General features: G+C 36.1%; 1 protein-coding gene and 1 pseudogene across 1 annotated transcript in view; one reads left to right on the forward strand and one right to left on the reverse strand.

Moving 5' to 3' along the window:
* The window catches only part of LOC114696996 (protein diaphanous homolog 2-like), a 761,266-nt gene that overhangs the window by 90,732 nt on the left and 642,888 nt on the right, over positions 1–27,646 (forward strand).
* On the reverse strand, positions 24,465–24,583 carry LOC114697019 (annotated as a pseudogene).

Raw genomic sequence — 27,646 nt, forward strand, 5'->3', positions numbered from 1 at the left:
GCTATGGTGGAGAGAAAAGCCTTGAGTGTCTAAGTTGTAACTAAAATAGGACAAGATGGGAGAATGAATACCAGTTCCAGTCTAGTAAGAATTAGGCATTATGTATTTATACGTTACTGGTTACTGATTTGGTGACAAAGCTAAGGCATGGCCAGGCTGGTAACTAATGTTGGAACCCTTCCTTCTTGGATAGAAACAAAAAGAAAAACAAAACAAAACACATAACTAAGAAGTATTAGAAGAGTAGAGGTTATTGGTGGTAGCAGTGACATCAATGGCATGTATCAAAGCCATTAGTAGCAGATGCAAATTGAGGAAGGCATGATCAGTTCTCTAGTGGTATTCAGAGGTAGTGACTATGATAGTTTAATAGTTGGATGGATAGCTTTTATGGTTTGCATGTAAAGTGTCCTTCAGATGCTTATGTGTGGTATACTTGGTCCCCAACTAGAGGCATTGCTTTTGAATGTTACGGAACATTTGGGAAGTGGGGCCTAGCTAGACAAAATGAGTTGCTGAGAAGAGTGGGGCTGGCCTTATGGGTTGTAGCTTGTTCTACATTCTAGCTTGAGGTCTCTGTCTCCTGATCATGGAGATGTGAGCCAGGAGCATCATGCTTTCTCCACCATGGACCCAGTCACTTCAGCATCCTATCTTTCCTGTCCCAATAGATTGTACCCTCTCAATCCATGAGCCAAAATAAATCTTTCCCTTTACGTTGCTTATTTTGTGTATTTTGTCAGACAAGGAGAAAATAGACTGAAACACTGAGGGATCAACATATATAAAGGGCTATGTTTATCATCAGGTTAAGGAGAAAAGGGCATAAGGCAAAGTCACAAGTCCTTCTATCTGTGAGAATTAACTGTCACATATCAGATATTTACAATATGTTACAATTCATAATAGTAGCAAAATTACAGTTATGAAGTAGCAATGAAATAATTTTGTGGTTGTGGTCACCACAACATGAGGAACTGTATTAAAGGGTCACAGCATTAGGAAGGTTGAGAACCACTGGCCTATAAGAATGGCATCTATTGGTGAAACTGACCCCTAGTCTTCTTAGCTTTGATTCTGAGGACAGACACTTATATCTGGAAATGGTTCTTTCTTTTCCATCTATGGGGAAGCACTTCTCTATGTTATGGGCCTTATGCCTATGCAACAACAAAAGCTACTTTTACTGTAATAATTTCGAAAGCTATTGTGTGATTATAGAGCTTGTAACACACACTTGTCAGTCATTTGTCCTCAGTAACCATTTATCTGTATCTGAATGTAGTAGTCACATTTTTAGTATAATGTGTTTATTATAACATGTTCAGATCACTGGAAAGTATAGTAGTACATTGTAGACAGAGATATGTTTCAACCTAACACCTTAAAATAGATGTGTCAGAATGTAAGTGTTTTATCTTCCTTGAATATTTTTTTCCTAAAACATCTAATTTCCTACTGACTCTAGACAGGGAGGTGTTTTGCTTTATTGATCTGCTTTCTGGCTGCTTGTGATTTTAATAGTCTGTACCAGTTTTCCATGCAAATAATGGCATACATTCCATGATTATAGATGCAAAATTCTTTCATTTGGTAAGAATAATACAACAATGGGAAAAATTTATATATTATACACACACACACATACATATATATATATATATATTAGGTAATTTTTTAAAATGTTAATAATATTAATATTAGAACCTCATTGAGTTTATTTGTTCATTGTCCACTACTTGGAAAACAAACACACACACACACACATACACATACACACACACACACACACACACACTCTCTCTCTCTCTCTCTCTCTCTCTCTCTCTCTCTCTCTCTCTCTCTCTCTTTGGTCTTTGATTTCTTGTTGTAGATGCAGAGCACTGGTAATGTTGATTGGCATACAATCCAGTCCTTTTACTTTGGTATTTAGGAAGATGTTCTTCATCCACTAAACTATGCTTAAAACCAATATAAAACAGCAATGTAACTATAAAACATGCCTAATTAAATGAGTTTAGTGCAATTTAATTGTGTTGACTCTTGATATTTTCAAAATCATGTAGTTTGAAACAAAATGGAGTGGAGGTGATAATGTCCAAACCAAACTTAACTGTTTACTCTTTGCTAACTTCCCTGAATTATGCATGGGAGTTGGCTGTGTAGAAAGAAGATATGATAGACTGTGGTCCATGAGTTTAGAAAACAGTAAAATATTGAATGATTGTGGAATAAATCAACAATTCCCAATAGAGACTTTGGAAATGTTATCTGGACCTTGACCGCAACTGGAAAATAGTCATTTCTGTAAGGTTGCCTGAATCATGGCCAGATGATCTGAGCCTTGATGAGTAGCAGTGCTTAAGAATGTAACTCTAGGGGCTGGAGAGATGGCTCAGCGGTTAAGAGCACTGACTGCTCTTCCAGATGCTCTTCCAAATCATAAGATTTATTGTGATGGTTAAATGTTAGCCATTTCTGTTGTTGCCAGTCCAGGGAGGTGACTAAGCTTTAGACACACACACACACACACACACACACACACACACACACACACACACACACACACCCATACACACACCCATAGTGATTTGGAAAAGGAAACAAAATGAGAAGCAATATTTACTAGTATGTTGGAGAATCTGAACAGAAAATAGATAAAAGGGAAGGGTGAGAATTGTGAGTTTTTGTCATCATCTGTTTGGACAGCAAATACAGAATACTGAAGGATGAGTAATTTATACAGAGTAAAACCTTATTTTTTTTCCATTGTTCTGGAGGATAGGAAGTGCTAGCATTCGATGGGGCCATCTTGCTGCATCCTCTGGAGAGGCAGAATGAATTTCCATCATATAGCAGAAAGAACAAGGGTGGAGAGGTGAAAGGAGGCTGAATTTGCTGATTCATCATAGTATCATCCCACCTGGGAGGGCAGAGCTCTCATGGACCTATCATCTCCCATGGGTCACACCACCTAAGATGATCAAAGCAACACTCATTATTCAACATGGGTTTTAGAGAGGCAGCTATTCAAAGCATATCAGTCTTCACATGGGAGGCACAAGCCAAACCTTAGAGTTTCAAGTTCTCTTTGGAGAGATAGGAGAAAGAACAGGATAAAAAAATAAGAGAGCGCAAGGATGGACTAGAATTAATGGAGCAGGTAGAGGAGTTGAAGAGAAAGTCCTTGAGTGCTACAAGAGAACAAGGAGAGGAAGAGTCAAGTCTTTTCACAAGTTTGAAGAAACCTGTGTGTCTTTGAAGACAGAGTTGAAGAAACCAATTGATCCAAGATACCATTGTACCCACAGGGCCCTTTTTACAGAAAGGTACTAAATTCTGTTGCCATCAGTGAAACTTCACACCCTTCTGTAGTATAAAAGAAGTTATTTAGTGTGGTAGTGATCCAGAATTTGGCAGCTGCATGAATTAAATAGCCCCTTGATAAGCTCTGAAGAAGTTGCTGTCCGCCCTTAAGTGCTTACCTGATTACCAGGGAGTAATTAAAGTGCTGTGGAGACAGGGGCCTCAGGTAATTACAGCCTGGAATTACTTATATCTATGTGAATAGCTGTGATTGTGAGCAGATTTTCTGAGAGTAACCAGTAGCAGATAGGACTGATGAACAATGCCATTGTTATTTGCATAGTTATTTGACATAAGAAATAAATTCTTAATGAAGATACCTATGAGAGGGCCCAGAGCTGAAACATGTCTCCCTGGGCTGTGCTTTCGCCTCTGATGACACTAGTCCTCTTACTCACAGTTTGATGTTTTGTTCTGCATACTAGGCTTCTTATAGCATTAGGAAGAATTGAAAAGGTAAAGGAAAAACCTGGTCAATTCTGTACATATTATTGCTAGTAAATTTTCTTTTCATATTGTCCATGCCAAATTCTGGAAAATGTAATAATGGAGGCTAGAATGCAGGCAGTAGCTTCTGTAATAAAATAATTTTTTATTATGTACCATGAGGTAAGCCTTATTGCTTTCTTTGATTTATATGCAAATATTTCTTTTTCATATAGTTTATACTGCTTTCAGCTGCTATTTTAGTTTTTGTGCTTTAGACTGTCTCTATTCTTTTCATGATTGCCACAATAAAATAGGCAAGCAAGAAAAATTATGGGTGCTTCCTGTCTCATTTTGTGTATTTGTTTCAGTGGCAGTACCAAGCTTTTAGGAAACCACTGTTGTCAATGTCATGAATTTACAGTAAACCTGTGGAATTTACATATATAAAACATAGATGTCATGCTGGTGAATTCAACTTACAAGCCATGGAATAGAACTCTTGCAGTGAGGCTATTAGTTTCAGGTAATTTAAATCTCAGTGGGAACCAAGAAATGGATTTTGAACTAATATATTTTTTGAAGTCCTCAAAGATAGGAGAGTGTAATATTTCTGTGTAAAAAAGAAAACATCTGTCATTTTTTAAGGTAAAGAGGTTTAATTTTAATGAAGTGATTAAAAGTAATTTCAAGACTTATTTCCCTTCAATAAATTTTTTTTGTTGTTGGTTTAATGGAAATTGGTTGAAAAATTAGGTCCATTTTCAACATAATGCCAAGTAAAATGAAACATTTCTTTCAAGGTAGGAAGCTTTGTGTAACTGGGGAAATGCAAAATGACATGTTTTTGAGACTATATACACATCCTGATGTAATTTATTCACCTATCCTGTTCTTGATTACAATTGTAGTATCTGCTTTCAAAGGGTTTTTAATACTGGCTTTTGTATCAGGTAAACTTATATCTTGATAAAATGTTCTTTCTAATTTTACAACTCAAAGAAAAACACACAACTCTTTTAAATTACAGGTAGGAACACTAATCTTACAGATAATTTTCAGACTGCCTTTCAGGTGTTGCCATTGATGGCACTTTGTCCCACATTTGTTTTCCAACATTTATGGTATCTATTGTTAAGATCATCAGTCACATGCTCACTGTCTGTGTTGTCAGTTCAGCTCCTGTAAGCTTCTCACACTTGTGATATGGAATTATAAAGTATTCATTTACTACTGTATCTCTTTTAGGAGACTGTGTGATCATTGACCGTTAAGATTGTGTTTGTATCTAAATAAGTTCTGCACTGGGTTTGATACCTTCAATGATAGCTGATAAATTCTAGCAAGACTCCCACCACATGCAGTGAATGTGGTCTGGTATGACTTAAGGTTTGAAGGAAGATAACATCCTTGTCATTATCCAAAGAGAATCACGAAAATTGTGGAAGTCAAATTACATGTCAGAAAAAAGATTGATGTCCATCATGGAATAGTTTTGTATCTTTTTAAAAAAACATTTCAGAAAATGGCAATTCCAAGGACACAGTTTGTCATGTGCACAGGTTTTTTTTTTTTTTAAATACTGTAAACCCCTCCATAAAAGGGCCATGTATTTACTTATATATCAACAATAACCCATTGTTAACATTGTAAGGAATATAATAGATGACAATTAAAATTTTGTATCAACAGTCAGCATGTATTTGTTGTTGGCATACCTTCCCAAACCTCTGTTCAGTATCAAAAGAAAGTATTTTCAGGGTCAGATCAAAGGGTGAATCATTTTTCATTATCTTATATTTATTCAATACAGTGCTACATGTATCATGGGCATAAGTTTTACCAAGACAGTCTCCAGTTCGGGAGATTTGTTAAAAGGACTCACAAGAATGAGGGATTAGTTTTATTAACAGTTAAGATTTGTTATTGCAGTCTAGTAGACACTGCTCGATTCCAAGGGGGAAAAGCTATAGGCAGTTCCTGGAGGAATCTGTGAGTAGGTCCACTTGCTGTCTGCCTCGCGAGAGAGGTCACATAGAAAGGTTTCTTCCCCAGTGGTGAAAATATAGCAATACATGTGTGAACTTCTTGTCCATGGAAGGCTAGTAGAAAAGACAGTACCCAAGTTCAGTTTTTGTTTTGATTTTTTTTTGGGGGGGGGTGTTTACTTAGGTGCTCAGTTTAGCATTTACAAAAAATACAGACTCTTCAATGGAAAGCACATCTTCATTATAAAATATTTTTTTTCTTATCAACAGACGTAGTGACATTCACCTTATCATATAGGAAACCGGGGATATATTCTAAATCCAGGTTCCCACACTATTATGAATAGCCAATCTTATAAGCAAGCCTTCCATAGAGGATAGTCTTAGGCTTGTTCTATGAACTTTTCTGGCCAGTATGGCTCTGTGTGAATACTAGTGTTGGTAAGAGAATTAAACTGTAGTGTATGCCATTTTTAAGTACTTTAAACTACTCATATGCTCAATCTTTAGACAGAATGATGAAGGTCTCAGTTATTTACTAGAGGTATCTCTAATGCTTTGGTGGTTTAAGTACCTGTTCATTGACTTGCATTATTGCTGAATTCCTTAGTTAAGCTTTATGAGTACACTGAACATACCTGACTTCCCACTGCCCTAGCTAGAGCTTTAAAGCTTGCTAAAAATATAGTTGCTTATACTCCATGTCTTCTTGCAAATATAGTTAGCTAGATATACTCTTGCTTGATAGTTTTTATAGAGCCATATAATATTATACTGACTTTTATTCAGACTTTATTTTTTTTTTGTTTTGGTTGGCAAGTTGGGATATTCATATGGCAGAAGCCAAGAAAACAATAAAGCAACGAAAAATAGAGAGTTCCAGAAAGTCTTAGCATATTGCTGTAGTTTCACATATCCTGCGATGTTAAGATCTAAATTTCTGATCTGTGTATGTGAATCTCTGATATATATATAATCACACACACACACACACACACACACACACACACACACACACACACACACATATATGTGATTACTGCTTTGTGTAGTTTTATGTGCTAACATGTTTGCTGATTTTTAAGGTTCCTATCAGTTGGGCTTTACATTAATGCTTTGGGGGACTACAATTTGTGGTGGTATTCTAATTGTACTGAAATGTGATTTTGATTGTATGTTAATAAACAAAGTTGCCCGGGGGTCAGAGCTATTAGAGCCATAGACAGAGTGTGGCGGTGGTGGCGCACGCCTTTAACCCCATAGGTCTCTGTGTGTTCAGGGATACAGCTAGCATTGGAGACATATGCCTTTAAGACCTGGGGGGCTGTACATACAGACAGTGATGAGGCAGTCACGTGTTTGGGTTTACAACCAATGAGAAGGCAGAATGACTATGAAACGACTTACACACAGGGAAATAGCTCTTTTTCGGGAAGCTAAGACCACCGCAGGAGGAAGGGTGAGATTTTAGCTCTGAGCTCTGATCTCTTGGCTTTCTCTTTTACATTGGTTCTGTGTTTCTTATTTAATAAGATGGTTGGTTACATCTACATCTGGATGGTCTTTCAGAATTCCTGCTTCTGAAAATGATCTGTTAGATACTCTAGGCCTGTAGCCAATTTGATTGCACCAACAATGCTGAGAAACATGAGGTGACTGTCCAGGCTGCCAGCTGTCTTGGTCTACTCTTGCAAGATTCCCGAAAGTTGCTTGCATCCATCTACCATTTCTCAGGTACCATTAAGTTCCTTCTCAGGTCTTTGATGTGGTTAAAGACTAGATAGTTGTAATTTCCTCAGTTATGATAAAAGATAAGTTAGATATAAAACCTTAAACTCACAAATATAAGATAGGACATCTTTAATATTGTAACTGTAATTCTTGCTCGATAATTGTTTTGTTATATGTACTTTTACCATGTTAAAGTTAAAACCTTCCTTTTTAAAAAAAGAAAAGGGGAAGTGCTGTGGATATCATTCTATATAAATAAAACACTGATGGCCAGTGACCAGACAGGAAGTATAGGTGGGACAAGGAGAGAGGAGAATTGGGAAAACAGGAAGAAGGAAGGAGAGACACTGCAGCCACCGCCAGGATAAGCAGCATGTAAAGACGCCGGTAAGCCACCAGCCACGTGGCAAGGTATAGATTTATAAAAATGGGTTAATTTAAGATATAAGAACAGTTAGCAAGAAGCCTGCCTTGGCCATACAGTTTATAAGTAATATAAGTGTCTGAGTGATTATTTTATACGTGGATTGTGGGACTGCAGGGTTTGGTGGAGCCTGGAGAAAAGCCCTCCAGCAACAACAATTATGGCAGTTCTGTAGTTGGCATATGCTCCTTCTTATCAGGAACAGTTTCCAACCATTTGCAGCATTGCCTGACCTTTTATTTTTCCAAGTTAAATATGGGAAACAAAGACACTTAATACGTCTTAGAAACTTGTGGTTGTCAATTCAGGCTTTCACCCAGTTAATCTTATGTTTTGAAAAGAAAAAAAAAAAGAAAAAGAAAGGTGTTATTGACAGTGAGATGTGACAGCTAACAGTAGAAGGAAGAACTGTAAAAGCTATAGTAGTCTTTAGTTATTTTACCAGGAGAAAAGCAGCCCCACCGTTTTTGATGGGTTTGAAGGGCATTACTTTATTATTACAAAGAATAGAAATTGATCTTGATGAGGTACCATCAAGGGGAGATTCATTATACTCTTCAGCAGTACAGCCTATGTCTACTGCATTTTCTTTTCTTTTCTTTTTTTTTTTTTTGATTTTTCAAGACAGGGTTTCTCTTTGTAGCTTTGCGCCTTTCCTGGGACTCACTTGGGTCTACTGCATTTTCTAAAAGTTTCCATCAGGATTGCTTCTCTCCCTCCCCTTTTAGTTGTTGTATTTAAAAAAAAAAACTCTTTCAAGTACAGTACATACATTTATGGATCACTGCTTATGGAAAATGAAAGACCCCATTGTACTTGGTTCTCCTTATGAAAGCTTATGGAAAAATAGGTATCCTTGATTTCCTCAGTACATAATATAATAAAATTAATAATAAAACAAAGAGGTACAACTACAGAGTAATTATGCCAAGTGAACAAGTGAAGATTACAGAAATATTTGGAATAATTTGGAACACATTTTTTCATGTTCTTTCATAACTTCACATCAATATTTATGAGGTTTATTTTCAAAGGAAATTACTGGCTACCAATAAAATAGATTGTTTAAAGAAGTTGTTTTCATGAGGCATGGACGTCTTAAAACTTGGTAAGGAAAGGCAATGTGATTTAGCCTAGAAATTTGATAAAAGGCTCCCTAATCCTGTGATATTCCATGAGCTGGGGAAGATATTTTTTCATATTTCTAGAATGTATGTTTTTGGTGAGCTGGCAGTTTTCTTTATGACGTGTGAGAGGAATGATGCCTGTTTCATTATACAAAAGTCTGTCTCTATCCCAACCTGTCTGCCAGGCAACTCTTCAGTAATACTTCCTGACTTTTTACTGTGTTTTAGGGATTGTGATAAATACAAATTTTTCATGGATGATCTCATCCTGTCCTCATTGTAAGTGATCTTAGAAGGTAATCATTATTTTCTTCAGTTCAAGAGGTTCAGATTTATAGAAGGTAATTACTTTGTCCAAGGTCAGTTGTGTCTGACAGTGACCTCTTAACTCTCAATTGATCTACCTGTATAGACCCCCAGGCACCTTGGTAAGACAGCAAGGGAGGCTTACTCTACTTACTGTAGGAGACCAAGACAGTTATTTATGGATGCTAGAATGTGCAGCAAATGCAAGCTGATTCCTTTTTATTCTAGGGATTTCTAGGAGGGGAAGCTACCGCTCATAAATGAAGTGCAACCTATTATCCATTACTTTTAAGTACAGAGCTGTAAAATAAGGAATTGTTTGGTGGTATTTGCTAGTCTCCATGGTTTTCTTGCTGCATTCTCTCCAAGAAATATTCGATTGCTCATTTGCAGACAGGGAGCCAACTTCCATAATGCTAGAACGTACTGTCATTGTTTTTGGTATCTTTGGCAATAAATGCTGAAACAATACCCACCTCCCACTCCCACTGCCCCACTTCCAAACAACAGTAATGTTCAAGGCTTTCTCTTCACTGCATCCTTTTCATCATTCTGGCTACCATTTGCAAAGGGATCAGGAATTCCTACTTCTTTGTTTTACAATAGTTCGTGTTTTTATGGCTCAAATGTATCTTTCTGTGTAGACTTTGTAATTAAATACTTTGGTTAAACTATTTTATTTGGAAAATGTCCCAATGTTTTTATTTTTGTTTGTTTTTATGTTCATCTGATTTACAAACAGATTTAAGGATACAGTCCCTTTGTAAATTGGAAATGCTTGTAAAACATGATGGTTTGGGGATACCTTTTTTTTTTATCAGATTAGATTGAATATTCTTGTTAATTTGAATTTTGTAATATGTATGTAAGTGTATGCTACAGTTAGTTTAACACTTCAGTTGTTATAAAAGCATAATTTCAATAGTATCTAAATTTAATGTAACTTTGGAGACTTAGACTTAGTTTGTTCATTTCAATGTTAATTTATTTAAGTTTTAGCTATTTTAAAATAGGTTTATGTGTGTGGGCCTGGTAATGTTTTTTATTTTGGTTTCATTACATTTTGAAATGAAAGTGACTTTAAAATAGGCTCCAAGGAGGTGTTAGTTAAATTATTAGTAATGAGTTTGGATGCTTTGAAAAAAGTATACTTGTCAATGAATAAACATAGTATAATGAAATAGAATCCTGTTATAATGCTGCTGTTACTGGGCCCACTACCTGTTATGCAAACTAATTTTGCTACACACAGCGATAGTTTCAGCAGCAATAGGGTTTTACTGAAGATAATAAAAGCTCCACTCTTTTCAGCAATTTGATTCCGGTTCATACCATATTCTGGCTTCTGTTAGAGGAAGGCCTGCTTTTGAAATCTTAGAACCATTGATGAATAAAAAGAGATAACTCTCCCTTTTATTCCATTTTGGTTTTGCTTCCCATTATGATAGATGTTCATTTTGCTTGTTTTTCTTTATATTTCTTCACTTAAAAAAAAAAACAATGCATTAATATATATGTTACACTCATCTTGAAGAAAAAAAGGGACGAGATTAGAACTTCCCCTGTATATTACCTTTCTTACCTCTGTGATCAAATTCCTGACAGAAAGCACTTGTAGAGAAGATTTTGGATCAGATTTTAAGCAGGCCCTTATGGTGGGATGGGGTGGCAGAGAGAGCACTAGTGGCTACTTCATTTCATCCACAGTCACAAGCAGAAAGAGATGAATACTAGTACTCCAACCTCCCTCCATGGGATTGTGCTGTTCACATTCAATATAAGTCTCTCTACCTCAGTTACCAAAAATATACCTTTACAGATGCTCAGAAGTCACCTAGGTGATCCTAAATATAGCAAATGAAAATACCAATCAAAGCTAACCATTACCCACTATTAAATATGAGTTTGATTTTTGCCACGCTGGAAATAGCAATATTAAGTTTAGTATTTGGATGGTTATTTTCACTGTTAATAACTAGCATATTATCATTGTCTATCTATGACAAGCTATATAAAGGTATCAAATTTTCATTTGTCCAGAGTATTGCTTAGTGTTTGGAATTTGTTTGATACTCCATCTTCAAAAAAAAAAAAACAAAAAAACATCAAAACCAAACCACACCACCACCACCACCACCACCACCACCACCACCTCCACCTCCACCACCTCCACCTCCACCTCCACCACCTCCACCTCCACTCACCACCTCCACCTCCACCACCTCCACCACCACCACTCCACCACCACCACCTCCACCACCACCACCACCCCCCACCACCACCACACCACCTCCACCACCACCACCACCACCACCTCCACCACCACCTCCACCACCACCATCCACCACCTCCACACCACCTCCACCCACCTCCACCACCACCTCAACAACCACTTCCACCACCACCACCTGTACCTCCACCACCACCACCTCCACCACCTCCACCACCTCACTACCTCCACCTCTACCACCACCACCATTACCTCCACCACCACCTCACACCTCCAGCACCTCCACACCTCCACCACCTCCACCCCTCCACCACCTCCACCTCTACCACCACCTCACCTCCACCACCACCTCCACCTCCACCACCACCACCACCACCACACCACCACCACCTCCACCACACCACCTCCACACCACCACCTGTACACCACCACCCACCACCACCACTACCTCCACCTCCACCACCACCTCCTCCTCTACCACCACCTTCACCTCCACCAACACCTCCACCTCCACCACCACCACCACCTCCACCCCCACCTTCACCTCCACCTCTGCCACCTTCACCTCCACCTCCACCTCCACCACCATCACCACCACCACCTCCACCACCACCACCACCTCCACCACCATCACCACCACCACCACCTCTACCACCATCACCACCACCACCAATTCTATCACCACCTCCACCTCTACCTCGACAACTACCACCACCTCCACTACCACCTTGACTTCTACCACCACCTCGACCTCCACCTCCAACTCTACCACCTTTACCACCTCCACTTCCACCACCACCACCTCCATTACCACCTCCATTACCCCCACCTCCATTACCCCCACCTCTATTACTCCCACCTCCTCCACCCCCACCTATACTACCACCACCACCACCACCACCACCACCACCACCATCACCACCACCACCTCAACTTCTACCACCTCCACCACCATCACTACCACCATCACTACCATCATCACCGCCGCCGTTGCCCGCCGCCACCACCACCACCACCATCATCACCACTACCACCATGAAACCCAGCAGTCCATTTGATGTGGACAGAGATCCTATTTGGGCTTATTTCAGGGAAAAGAAAAATAGAGTTGGTGAGCATGAGAGTTCCAGGAGTTTGGTTGCAGATACTAGTAAAAAGGATAAAGAAGATGCCAGTCAACATAGATAATGATGTTTAGCAGAATAACTCTGCCATATTGAGAATTGAGACATTATGAGAGCAGATACATCTGTGAAATCAGGGGAAGGAGAAAATAAGAGCTTGTAGAAGAGAGTTAAGAAGTCTTCTGACTACTAAACAGTCAAGAGGCAAAGACAGGAGGATCATAAACTGAAGGTCAGCCTGGTGTGCTATAAGACTCTTACCCCATGCCCCCCTACCTCAGCCCCCCAGCTTCTCTTTCCAGTGCTTTTTTTTTTTTTAAATTAATACTCTTCTAGAACTTCTAGAAAGCTGAGTAGTAGTCCTTTGTGTCTTTGGGAAAACATGCCATACATTCTATGAATCTATAATTATTGAGCTAACTATTTCTTTATTGAAAGACCTTATATGAATTTTATATATTTATTTTATATATTTATTTATATTTATATTTTATATATTTATTTATTTTCTGCAATTATAACTAAAAATTATCACTTTTATTTGTGTAACCTTGAATATCCACTCAACTTTAATTTTTACATTTAAGTCAATTATCTTAAGTCAATTGATCTTCCTGTTTGATGTCTTTTGATTACTACTGCACAATTTCCAGTACGTGCGCATATCTTTTAGTTTCCAATTTTATTAGAGAAGTAGAAATGAACTTTGTATAAGGGTACTTGCTATATGAGCCAGGCGTTTTCCTTGGCTTCATTTAACCCTCGCAGATTGTTGTATTCAGACTCTCTTTGAGATGAAGGAAATGAAGATTAGCTAGACAAAGAAACTTACTTAAAACTTTGTGTAATAGAATCAGAACTCAACTCCCTGGTTTAACACTGCCTAAGAATGCTTGCCACTCCTGTATTCTTTTGTCACACTCCTCTAATCATTGCTAAAGAGTGAATTATTGTTACAGAAAAGAAAATGTTAGTTGTAATTAATGTCTCAGGAATTTAGTTTACTCTGCTGTCATCCTGTATCCAACATAAACATGTAATATCTTAATGAGACCATTTCTGGTTTTTGACTAGAAACTTCAGTCTTCTCTGTTGCTAGCCATACCATATGTTATTCTATCAGCAAGCTAAGTATGTTAGAAAATGGAAAATTTAGAGCAGAAAAAAGTCCCTGTTCTTAAATTTCATCGAGCATATTATAATTTGAGGTTAAAGAAAAATCTGCAGGTGTGTCATTTTGTGCATTTATCTATTTTTGTGTGCAAAATATTGCAGTAATAACTCTAAAAATTTTGTGGCAGAAATGGATTCTAAATTCTTAATTACATGTATATTCTGGTTTAAAGAAAAAGATGTACATGTAAGATATACCTATGTGTATATATATGCCGGTGTGTATATATGTTTTCTTAGTTGAATTGGACTGTGGTAAGAAAATGCAATATGTTGTGTGGTTCAATAATAAATATTTTTTGTTTCAAAGTATGGGGAGGCCAGGGCGAGGACCTTCTTGACTTGTAGACTACTTCCAAGTGCATCATCACATAGCAACAATAAGAATTTTTACTTCTCTTATTCTCCTCATAATGTGACTAAATTTCATCATAGGTACTCTACCCATATGATGTAATCAAAAGATAATTACTTCCCAAAGGCTGTACCTTCTAATACAATCACATTCTTGTTTGGGTTTAACATATAAATTTTTGGAAGGTACAAACATTCAATCTGCAACAGCTGCTTTCATAACATAAATAATGTTTGAGTATATTAAAAAATGTGGTGGACTGTAAAGTATTTAAGTGCTATGTTTTTAAAGACCAGAGGGAAACTGTTGATACAGGACAGCTGGTGAGTTAGAAACACATAGAACCAGTATTTTGTTCATATATCTGTCTTTCATAGTTGATTCAGACTTCTGTAACAAAATGGCACAAATGAAGAACATCAGTGACAGAAATTGTTGCTCACAGTTGTGCTAAGTAGGAAGTCCAGTCAAGGCATTAACAAAGTTTTTGTTTGCTGAGGGCTCAAAGATGTTTCACAGATGACCCATTCTTGCTTAATTCTCACAGTAGAAGAGGTAAACGAGTTCCATTTTATGTTTGTTATAAGGATACTAATTCCATTCTTGAGAGCTGTACTGTACCCTCTTGAAGTAACCTCTTTCTCAGTGGTTCTCTCCTCTTAGCATTTTTACATTGAGAATTAGGTCTCACTACATGCGTCCAATCAAACCATAGCAGCACCTTAGTGCTGTGTATAGCACCAGACACAAATACATTCAGTTAAGATATGTTGAATGGATGAATTAAAAAAAAATCATGCAATATCATTTCTGAGTTGGCTGTGACCTTAGATGTCAAGTAGAAAGAAGGGTTGACCAGTTCAACTTCATTAAGAAACATTAAAATAGCAAAATATTTCATATTCATTCCATGGCAAATTCAAAATAAGGAAATAATTCTTTTTTCTCATAAAGATATACGTAAGTATAATTATTGGGAAAATGTTAGTAGCATTAATTCAAATTGAAGATGGTGTAAACTGCAGTGGATGTAGATATTAGATATGTAATATGTAGATATTAGTTATTCTTATTTATGGAATTATATTACTAGTGTCATCCCTAATAGGCATCAAAACAATGGAAACTTATTTTCTCTCAGTTCTGAAGGACAGAAACCTGAAGTGGCTTTAAGGGAAAATCCATTTTTATCTCCTTCAGCTTCTGCTCATACCAGACAGTTCTTAGTTTGTGGGGACAAAATTCTAGTCTCTGTTTCCAACTATACATGGTCTTATGCTTTTCCTGTTGTGACTCTCTTCTGTGTATCTTTAACAGGGATACTTATAGCATTTATGGCCCACTAACATAGTCATAGATTGATGTAAAGTTGATCTTATTTTGAGATCTGGAATTACATTTATGGATCACATCTGTAGGTTCTGGATGTAAGCATCTTTTTTTTTTTTTTTTTTTTTTTTTTTTTTTTTTTTTTTTTTTTTTTTTTGTAGATACTGTTCAATCTCCTACTTCAGCTGTGCTGAAATTAACCCTGACCTCCATGTTTTCTGTTTGATATTCTAGTAATTTCTGCTAGGCTGTGGGTTGTTTCATTAGTACTTCAGAAAACAGCAACAAAAAAATGATGGAAGTTTAATTATAGCTTTGTTACTTTTATGGATATTGAATCTAGTTTCATAGTATGGCTTAAAGTCTATTTTGTTGAATTCTGTGGGTATATTTGAAAATATTATGTTAAGGTGTGCAGTCAGTTTAAGCATTCTATATACATCATTTGGGTTTAGATGTTATCATTTGATAATGTTGTACAAGTCATTTACTTTCTTACTGATTTTTCATCTGCCTTACTCTATCAGTTATTGAATGAGGCATAACGAAGTCAGTGACCATAGTTGTAGATTTGTCTGTTTGTCCTCCAGTCCTGTCAGTTATTACCTCTGGGTTTTGAAAACAGTTACTAGTTTTGTATATATACAGGATTATATATTACCTGCTAAATTTAACTAATTTTGTCCTCCTGTACATTAAAAAAAAATACCACCATAATGTGGTGATATTGTGTCCCCAATATATTGTGCACCCTAATGAATTTATCTGGGGTCAGAGGACAGAACAGCCACTAGATAGACATAGAGGCCAGAAAATGGTGACACACACACACACCTTTAACCCTATCCACTTGGCAGGCAGAGATCCATCTGGATCTCTGTGAGTTCAAGGCCACACTGGAAACAGCTAGGCATGGTGACACACATATTTAATCCCAGGAAGTGATGGCAGGAAGCAGAAAGGTATATAAGGCATGAGGACCAGGAACTAGAGGTTTTTTAAGCTTTTAGGCTTTTAGCAGAAGTTCAGCAGAGATCCATTTGGATGTGGACTCAGAGGCTTTCAGTTTGAGGAAACGGGATCAGCTGAGAAGTTCCTGAGGTGAGGTTAACTGTGACTTGTTCTGCTTCTCTGATCTTTCATCATTCACTCCAATACCTGGCTCTGTGTTTTTTTTTTTTTATTTAATAAGAGCTTTTAAGATTCTTGTTACACCATAAAGCTCATCTATTTCTTTATTACATATGCTTCTTAATTATGGCTTTCAATGATTACTTTAGATTGGATAATACTCATCTTTAAATTAAAACAGGCTAGCTTTTTTTTTCTTTTTTCAAGACAAAGTTTCTCTGTATAGGTGCTCAGGCTGTCCTGGAACTCACTTTGTATATCAGGCTGGCCTCTAACTCACAGAGATCTGCCTGCGTCTGCCTCCCGAGTGCTAGGATTATAGCTGTGTGCCACCACTGCCTGGCATAATAGGCTAGCTTTAGATGGTGTTATTCGCCCTGTGTGAGAACCTTACCTGTTTCCTGTTTTTCTCTGACTTTTGTGTTACTCATGTATTCTTCTACTTTTAAGTCTGATGATATATTGTGTTATCTTTAGTCACTTACATTTTAAGGTAAAAGCCACTATAAACTAAACATGTTAGCTGCATGCATGCAGACTATGGACATCTCAGGATAGCTATGAATGTGGACTTGTGCATTTGTAGAATTGAAAACATCATATTGCAGTGTCAAAAGTTTGAATCCCTCTGTTATAATCTGAATATTATTACACACTTCACTTTTAAATGCACACTTCTAGAATGCCTTATCCCTTTATGTCAACTTCAATATGTTCTGATACCTACTTTCTTTAGCTTGAAGAATTTCCTTTAGTGTTTATCACAGTAGAAATATTTATGTATTGGATTTTTGCATTGAATGTTTGTATTTGTTTGTATTGTTTTTACCTTGACCTTAGAAAGACATTTCACTGGCTACAAAATTCTAAGATGATAATTATTTTTTTCTTTTCTTTAATATGTTTTCTTTTAGTCCTTGAAAGACGGTCGTGTGTTGATTTCTTTCTAGCTTTCATTGATATTAATGAGAAGTCAGAAATCATTACTTGTATATGTAACATGTTATGTTCTCTTCTATGTAATATGTCATCATTTCTGGATACTATTCTCTATTATCATCTTAGATCTGTTTAATATTTTTGTTAAAAAGCTGTTACTTTGTTTATTTACAGTGCTGGGGATCATACTCAGGTCTTCAGGTATGCTAGGCCAGCATGCCCCCACTAGCCATACCTTAAGTCTTCAATTTTTTATAAAACAGTTTCAGTCTGATGGGGGCTCATTAGATTTTGAAATTTGAAGGTTGAGGGATGCTATCAAACCTGGAAAATTATGGCCCATTGTTCCCTCAAGTGGTTTATTTATTTATTTATCTCTTTACTTTCTTAGAAAATTTCTCTGTAGAAGAACAATTTATATATTTATTTGTTTATTAATTTATGCATTCTTTTTTGGAGTCAATATTCTACTTGTAGTTCAGGATGGCTTCAAACTTGGTCTCCTCTTGCCTCAGTCTCCCATATCTTGGGATTACAGACTTCTTCCACCATGGCAAGCTGGAAAACTGATTTGTAGTACTCGTTTCATTAACGTTCTCATAAGTTTTTAAGTTTTCCTTTCCTATTTGTGTTTTGGATTGGTTCTTTCTATGGCCTTTATTTCATTTAACTCTTTTCAGTACTGGAGAGTCTTACCTACTACTTTATACATTAGAATTTGGTTGCAGATTGGGCATTATTTTCCCTGCTCTATAATTCCATATTTTTCCAGTTTTCTTTCTCTTAAGATATATATATATATATATATATGTAATATCTTTAAAGTTCTTGCCCACTACTTGCACCTTTATCTCTGTCTACATTTATTTTCACTGACCAATTTCCTGATTGTTTGAAAATCTATTGATTTTTCTCTAGCTGTGGGATATGGGATTATGATATCGTTGGCTATTAGAAGTTGGATATCTTCATTTTTTATTTTTATTTTTTGGTTTTATGAGACAGAATCTTTCCATGTAGCTCTGGCTGCCCTGGAAGTCACTCTAGTCCAGGCTGGCCTCAAACTCAGAGATCTGCCTGCCTGTGCCTCCTGAATGGTAGGATTAAAGGCATGTGCCACCAGTACCTGTCCCTGAAGTTAGATATTTTAAAGTATGCCTCTTTATTTTTTTAGCACACTGCAGGTTTAATTCAGGGCTTGATAAATGCTGTAACTCTATATGATCTTCTTAAATAGTAAATTTCTGTTATATGCACATCAGTTAATTTTACGACTTGTTTTTAAGCTTTGTTTGTATGAATCTAAAATAACACTTGTTCTATGGCTAATTTAGTCGCTCTCCTGAAGTGTGGTCTTTTTTCTAGTCCCGAAAGCAATGGTTCTCAACCTTCCTAAAGCTGTGTCTCTTTAATACATTTCCTCATGTTGTGGTGACCCCCCAACCATAAAAATATTTCTTTTTTTCCATAAAAATATTTCATTGCTACTTCATAACTGTAATTTTGCTACTGTTATGAATCATAATATAAATATCTGTGTTTTCCAGTGGTCTTAAGTGACCCCTGTGAAAAGGTCATTTGACCCAAAGGAGTCGTGACCCACAGGTTGAGAACCACCTCTCTAAAGGCTTGGTGAGATATTTTCACACAAATCAGAGCACAAATGTCTCAGCCCTGTGCAGTCTGCGGTGGTTGAGTTTATTCTTCTGTAGTAGCCATTTGCCCATTCTAATGGAGTCTCATCTACGATTTAAAAATTGCTAGTCAGTATTATCTCAAGTAGAGACTCTCTTGTAGATCTCTAGTACTGTTTTTCTGTGGGGATTACTCTTCTCTAGTGCTATGCTCAATAGATTGAAGCTGCCTCATTCTCCCTGGTCTTCCATTTCTCTTTTTCCAGCTCCACAGTACTGTGGTACTCTGTATGCTTTGTCCTCACCTTGCACTGCACTGTGGAAAGTACTTCCACACATACAGCCTAGATCACTGTAATGCTTATTTAATTTTTTCCCATTCTCTCAGGGATCACAGCCCTTTGCAGCCTGTTGTCCAGTGTATGAAAACAGTTGTTTCATATATTTTCTCTGATTTTCTAGTTGTTTACACATGGAGAGCTAGTCTACTACCAGGTAGTTCTTTATGGCCAGAAGCAGTAGTGCCTCACATAATTTTTATCATTGAATGAGGTTTGCTTGTTACTCTTTAGTTAATAGATTGTTGAATTGGTATTCATTTGTTCCTTGAATGTCACACTTTAAAAGTATACTTTATTAATTAATGCATAAACAATAATTACATAGTTCCCCCCTCTGTGTGTGTATGTAAATCTGTGAGATGATCATGCAAGTTTAATCAGTCATGCCATTTCTGTTTCTTTTAAAGATATCTGTATGTATGAAAGACATTTACATACTGAATTTGTATATAGTCTGTTTGAAGTAAAAAAGATCATTAGAATTGTGACCTACATTTTTTTCCACTGGATTTTCTTCACTGATAGCTAAGTGTTTTGATAGAGTGTAAAGCAACATTTAATAGTTTCTCAAATCCCTTGCTATCCTCTTTGTAGAATCAAAATTTTTACTCTTTATGTCATAGTTGGGAGTATAGAATATGAAAGTATAATTGTCCATGTCTCTTAACTGTAATTTTCATTTGAATAGTCTCACAAGATGCATTTCTTTTCTCCAAGAAATAAGTGAAGGCTCTTTTGAGTTCAGAGCTTAAATTAAGCACTCTTTTAGGTTGAGTTCCCAGGACACTCAGTTTTTCATTCTAGGTAGCACTGTCTTATCTTTACATTTCCTGTGTTGTCTCTGTAGATGGTTCGAAAAGCAATACTTCATCAGGTTGCTGCCAGTACTCCTGTGGGAGATGGTTATTAAAAGCATATCCTTTCCTCACCAATTCAGAGTGCCAGGCTTTCACTGATCTTATGTACTTGAGCTCTTCTGACACAAGGGGGAGGGTAGCTAAACAGCTCTCAAAGCTGGGTTTATAGCCTTTCAGTGAACTAGGGAAGGTGATTCTCCATCTTTCTCTGCCTCTCTATCATTAATATCGTTGATCGTTGGAAAGAGCTGCAGTCAAACAAAACTGGAAACTTTTGTAATTTATGTATCACTTTAAAAAGGCAAAGAAATGAAGGATTATTGCAGTTGGTGCAGTCCCTGATACAATTAATATCAAATGCATATAAATCCTATTAGAGATCTGTCATGGGTGAAAAAGGAATATGAAAAATGCGTGACCTATCTTTATTAGATTCAGTTAGAGAGAGACCATACAGAGCTAAGGAGCTTTATGAACTGCATATTAATCATAACCAGTCTTCTGAGATAAACCTATTTCTTGTAACTTATCAAAGCCATACAGAAGATTAGTCATTCCCTTTGGTCAAGGACTGTTTTACATATTGTTCTGAGTTTTGAACATCATAGCTTTAAAAACTGATTAACAGATATTTTAATACTAAATATATATCTCATTGAATTATATAGCTTAGACAGCAATTATCCTGTAATGCTCCCTTAATAGGGAGATGGGCACTTTGTGACAACCTCTGTATCATTGTTTTGTTGCAAGGAGGCACTCTAGGGAGTTGTATTAGAGATCACACAAAAGAACTTTGCTTCAGCAAGCCATAGTTAAATTGTGCAGAAACACTTCTTTCTTAAATCTTTATTTTAAGCAACAATTGCTAGATGCCAGCACCATTTTTTAAATGTCATTTTCAATTCCTGAAGTCTTTTATCTCGTTGGGAAGGAGGAGAATTAGCTCAAGGGGATGGTTAAGACCAACATGTTCACGCACTGCAGTACTAAAGATAGTGGATGTAGAACAGCTATAGTCTGACAAAGATAATTAAGACTGTATTTTAAAAATGAGAGGAAGAGAGCAAGAGAATTTCACAAGATTATTAGACTTTTTGGATAATGTAAAGTGTAACAGTAATACACTGGATTTTGTATTGTTGGCCCTAAATACTGAGAAATATTGATTGCCTCTTTAGTACCCTAATTGTATTAGGTAATGCTGACAAAATCATAGAAGTATTTAACAATGAAGGTTTTTTATATTTAATGATGTATTATTTTATAGCTTTGTTTTTGTACTTCCAAACTAGTAGGCTGGTTTTTTAAAAAAAGTTTTACAGATGTATATACAGTGAAAAAACTCACTCTTCCCTTCTTATACTATAAGGATAACTAATTATAATAATCCTTCTAAGTATTTTAAGAACTCATTTTCTGATGAAAGACATAGAAAGTGGGCCCATAATAAATCTGCAGCTCCATGAATTACTTCAGAGTGTCTATATCTGTGTAATGCACACCCAATTTAAGAAATAAACATTGAAATCACTTCTCACTTCTTTTGATGTACTCAAACACAAGCACTAATTTGCTTTACAATACTCTTATTTTCAGCTGTTTTTAAATTTAATATTGAAAACATATGCTCTCATGGATTTGTGACAGCATTTACTGTGTTTAATATAATTTTAATTTTTAAAAAAAATATTGGTCTATACCTGAAGTTAGCTAAATTTTTCTAGAAAGGGATAGATGCTAAATATTGTAGGGTCTGTGGCACGTTCTCTGTCACAACCATTCATTCAAGTTGACTGCTGTAGATAGCATAGAAATGAGTAGTCTAGTGTAAGAATCCATTGTATGATTATATCACAGTCAACATACCCCTTCTGATACAGGCAGGAATTTCTTTTTCCTTTTGCCCTGAATACTCATACAACATTTGTTACTACTATCATTATTATTGATTATTTTTATTTTATGTGCATGGGTGTCTTGCCTCCATCGATATCTGTGCACAATATGTGCATGTGGTACCCACAGAGGTCAGAGGAAGGTTTTAAATATTCTGGAACTTGAGGTAAACATAGTTGTGAGTTGTCAAGTGGTTGCTGCAAGAACTGGAAGTGCTCTTAATAGCTAAGCTAGCTCTCAAGCTCCATAACATTTGTTCTTTTATATATTGATGTGCATTTCTGTTTGGCATATAGAATTGATGTATCATAGGGCATGCCTAAGTTCAACTTAAGTAGGAATGCTGAAAACTTTTCTAAAGAGGTAGATTAATGGAATGCTCTACCAGTAGATAAGCATATCATTGCTTGTGTCAATAGTGTTTTTCCAAGATATTTTCCTTACTAATTAAGTTAGTATATAATGATGCTTTCATTTTAAAATCATACCATTAGTAATCCTGCATATTAATGTATATTTTGTCAAATCACAAAAAGTGTAGAAAATCTGATAATATGATAGACTCTGATGTAATCAGTTATTAATATTAATTTCTTAAAAATCTTTATAGTATATATGATTTCTAGAGTCAGCAGATTTTTATTGTCAACACATGTCTAATAGTACTATTAGTGTAGTCATCAAGAACAAAGGAGAGTATGTACATTCTAGATAGCACAATTTCTTCATACCATACATCCTCCATTAATAACTCTCTTGAAAGTTATCTTTGACCTTTATTTTAGAGTCTAAACTCTAACAGTCTTTTCTCAAATGTCTACTTCACACTTTTTGATATCACTTACTGCTGTATTCTCTGGTTTCTTATAATCACATTATCCTGCCCCAATAATTTTGCCTGATTCCTGAAGACTTTGTTCAGAATATGAATCTTCTCCCTTGCCATGATAAATTCACATTGTCAACTTTATGTTTTTGTACAACATTTATATCTTTAGACTTTTAACTAACTTTTCAGTCTTACCATCTTGACACCTAACCATCTCATTAAGTTAAAATGTCTAAAGTGCCATTTATAACAGTTATAATAATTGTCCATGTCTCCCCACACCACTTGACCAGATGAAAGTCTCAACTTCCCAGTTTCACCATGTAGCAAATAGAGAATAGAGAGAAGTGTTCTATTAAGCACTGATAATTAGCAAATAATAGAATAATTTCTTTCCACTGGTTAAATGAAAGGTAAGTGAAAACTTCACATTTTATTTTGTCTCTTATTAGGGAAGGAATCTTTATATGCTAAATATGAAATATTTTGAATTTTAATATTTGTTCTATAAGTGTAAATCAATTTTCAACCATAATTTTAGCTACTTTGGCAAGTTAACTCTAGAATAGTGAAATGTAGCAGTAGATCATCCTAGTTGAAGAATGACCGTTGTTCAAGTCTTTATAGTGTTCTAAAAATAAAGTTATAAATATATACTGAAACTTCAAAATAATTTATCCAACATAAATAAGTCATCATTATCATCTTGAGAAAGTAATTGCTTTGGATAATAAGAAAAAAAAAAAAGCATGTCTTTCGAGCCAGGCACTAATATGCTCTGAATCCAACTTAAATCTTTTGAGGAAAGCGTCTGCTTTGTAAGACTGTTATTTCCAAATGTAGAAGCCATTATCTCATAGAGTTGAAGCACCACTGAAACCCTTTAATATTCTTGGATATGCAACCTAGAAACCACATCACACCAAGGCACATTCCCTGGTTGTAATCATGGCAATTAGGCAAAATTGTTTAAGTATATATTTGGCACTTACTTTGTTCTAGGAGTGGTTTTAACAGCTTTTATATAAATTTAAGTAGAGGCAGATGTAAAATACATGTATATACACACATACATACATACACCAATCTATCTGCATACATAAAAATGCATGCATATATAAACGTATACCTATATTTTATATACACAACTTACATGTGCTATGTTTGCTTTAACAGAAACCAGAACATGACATTGGGGTCATATATAGTTAGACCCAGTGAAATGCAATTTCCATTCTTCAATTTGCTTTTTTAAAGCCTACAGCACCCGATATTCCCAGGTGGTCTCCCATCGAAGTAGTAACCAGGCCCGACCCTGCTTAGCCTACAAGATCAGATGAGATTAGGTGTGTTCAGGGTGGTATGACTGTAGACCAATTTTCTAAATTAAAAGTTCTAGGTGTTCTAACTTGAATCTCACTGTTGGATTATTATACTAGAAAAGAGAAAAATTACTGGCAAAATAATTGATATGTAAATGTAAAATTCCACAAATAGATTATAATACTCTGAATACTGAGGCAGAAATGAGTAATACTAGCTTTCTTAAGAAAACAATCACCAAACCACATCCTCAAACCACACCTGTATTTATTCCAGTGGCAGATAACAACAGTGAAACAAAGAGCTGTCTATTGAAATTTCACTTTCTAAGCTTTCTGTGTGTCTCAATTTTTGTGATCGTGAATAATGGGGAATGTCAGCACAAGGGCAGATGCTACATAATTGGAAACGATAATTTCCTATTCTGTGTGATTTGAAGGCTACACTAAGATTTCATCTGCCTACCTTTTTACATAACCAGAAATACCCACCATTATTCCACTCAACAGATAATATTAGGAGAAATATTTTCAAACAGTCGCTATTACACCTATATAATGCTTTGCTTAGAATTTTAAATAAAACTTGTCATAGTCTCTCTCATTTGTTTTATACATTAGAAGGTAGGTATGCAACAAGGACTGAGTTCAGGTTGAAGGTAATGAGAAAATTTCAGTTTGAGTCAGATTGCATGAGAGATGGTAACATGGTGGCAGTGTTCTGTTCTGAATGCCTGTGGCATCGCGTTGAAACTCTGACAGCCACACAAAAGTCCAGGCAGAATCCTTTTTCAGAGTGCACTGTTTCTTCCAGTCGTTGTCCCTCCTATCACTAATGGATTAAAATGAATGTATCATGTTTAACTGTAGTATTCATGTGCTGAGTAGTGTGGACACACAGGCCAGTCAGGAGTGAAGACTAAGTGTAAACACTGAATAGACACTGTATAGGATCCCTCTTTGTTGCAGTCCTCTCAGCTTTGCATAAATGAAGCCGACTCATATCATCATCCCTTTGGAAATCCCGATCTCCACTCATGACACTTCCTATCTTCCTTAATTTTTGTCCCTAAAACTTACACCTGGGATTTTTCTGCATAAATAAATAAATAAATATACATATATGTATATATATAACTATATATATATATATATATATATATATATGTCTGCACATGGATGAGTATGTGTGACTATATGTATTTTTTATCTGTCTCCACTTAAATGCATATAAAAGCTGCTACAACTATAGCTAGAGTATAGTTAGGTGCTCTAAAATATACTTGGTATATTACATCACATTATTATTATTATTTTATAGTAATTTTTTAAAAAAATTATTTTATTTTACAATACAATTCAGTTCTACATATCAGCCACGGATTCCCTTGTTCTCCCCCCTCCCGCCCCTCTCCCCTTCCCTCCAGCTCACCACCCCCCATTCCCACCTCCTCCAGGGCAAAGCCTCCCCTGAGGACTGAGATCAACCTGGTAGACTCAGTCCAGGCAAGTCCAGTCCCCTCCTCCCAAACTGAGCCAAGCGTCCCTGCATAAGGCCTAGATTTCAAACAGCCAACTCATGCAATGAGCCCAGGACCTGGTACCACTGCCTAGATGCCTCCCAAACAGATCAAGCCAATCAACTGTCTCACCCATTCAGAGGGCCTGATCCAGTTGGGGCCCCTCAGCCATTGGTTCATAGTTCATGTGTTTCCATTCGTTTGGCTATTTGTCCCTGTACATCACATTATTTTGCCTAGTTGCTGTGATTATTACCAGGGAACTTAGTTCATTATTATCCTTCTTTGTAGTGTATCAGGAAATATTACATAGATAAATACCATAGCTCAGATATGTAGATTCCTCTCTTGTCAAATGAAATTTGGTGTAATAGCAATAAAAGAAACAGTTTTGCGGTAGAGATGGCTTTCTGGTTAAGTGCTTACTGTACAGGCATTAAGACATAAGTCCAGACCTCCAGCACACATGCAAAAACAAGGTGTGCTTGCATATGTCTGTAATTCCAGGGCTGGGATGTGGAGAATAGTAGGTCCTAGGGTGTCACTGGCCAACCACTTTAGTAAGCCTTAATTGCAGCCAGAAAGTCAGTTCAGAGAGTCAGAGACTCTGTCTCAAAAAAAAAAAAAAAAAAAAATAGGATTGTGATTGAGGGAATATACTGAAGTTAACTCTCCGTATACACATGCATGGGTATAATATGTCCCCATTCCACCTTTTTGTGCATACACATACATCTTTCTCTCACACACATGTACATTCACACAGAAAGTATTTATATATCTAAAAATGTGTGAGCATTATTTGATTTTTATTTTTCATACAAACTAACAATCACTAATCATATACCAGACAATAAATTGATTATTAATTGCCCCATTCTTAACTTTAAAGAATACTTTTTTTCATAACATTCAATATTATCTATCATTCTGGTTTGTAAATACTTTAATAAATGTGCTACTGAGTCATTTTTTCCCTAATGGCAATTTAATAAGTATTCAGTAAATAGACAGAAAGTCGCACCTATTATTAATTGAACTCAAGAGGGGTGTTAAGAATAAAGAATTTGATGATTAAATTAACAAAATGATAAAAAACCAAAATGCACCTGTACTTTGTAGTAGTACCCATATCCCTCATAACAAAACAAAACAATCCTAATAATTATTCTAAACTTGCAGTGACCAAAGATTTTTCTACTACAAGTGAATTTTTATTCATTCATTCTTCTGTTTTAAATATATCTACATGGCTGATTTGACTCTTTCTTTAGCATTTACATTAAAATAATGCATTGCAGTTCACATACATATGGTAATGCTTAGTTGTCCATTCAAGAGGATCTTTATTATTCTTGGTATAAAATTTTTATTGATCTGTTTATTCAGCAAAAGAAATCCTGAACTAAAAGCAACATCGTAATTGTTTTTCAACTACTACTGCTAGGAATTTAGAAATATAATTGAAATATTATGGCAAAAATAAAAGCAATTTCAATAGGAATTAAGCCACTAAAATCATCGCCATTGAATTATATGATTAGATAATATGATGTTTAATGGATTCCACCTGCAACTTGCCTCTCAGCATTTCT

The sequence above is a fragment of the Peromyscus leucopus genome, chromosome X, assembly GCF_004664715.2.
Source record: "Peromyscus leucopus breed LL Stock chromosome X, UCI_PerLeu_2.1, whole genome shotgun sequence".
Classification (NCBI taxonomy): Eukaryota; Metazoa; Chordata; class Mammalia; order Rodentia; family Cricetidae; genus Peromyscus; species Peromyscus leucopus.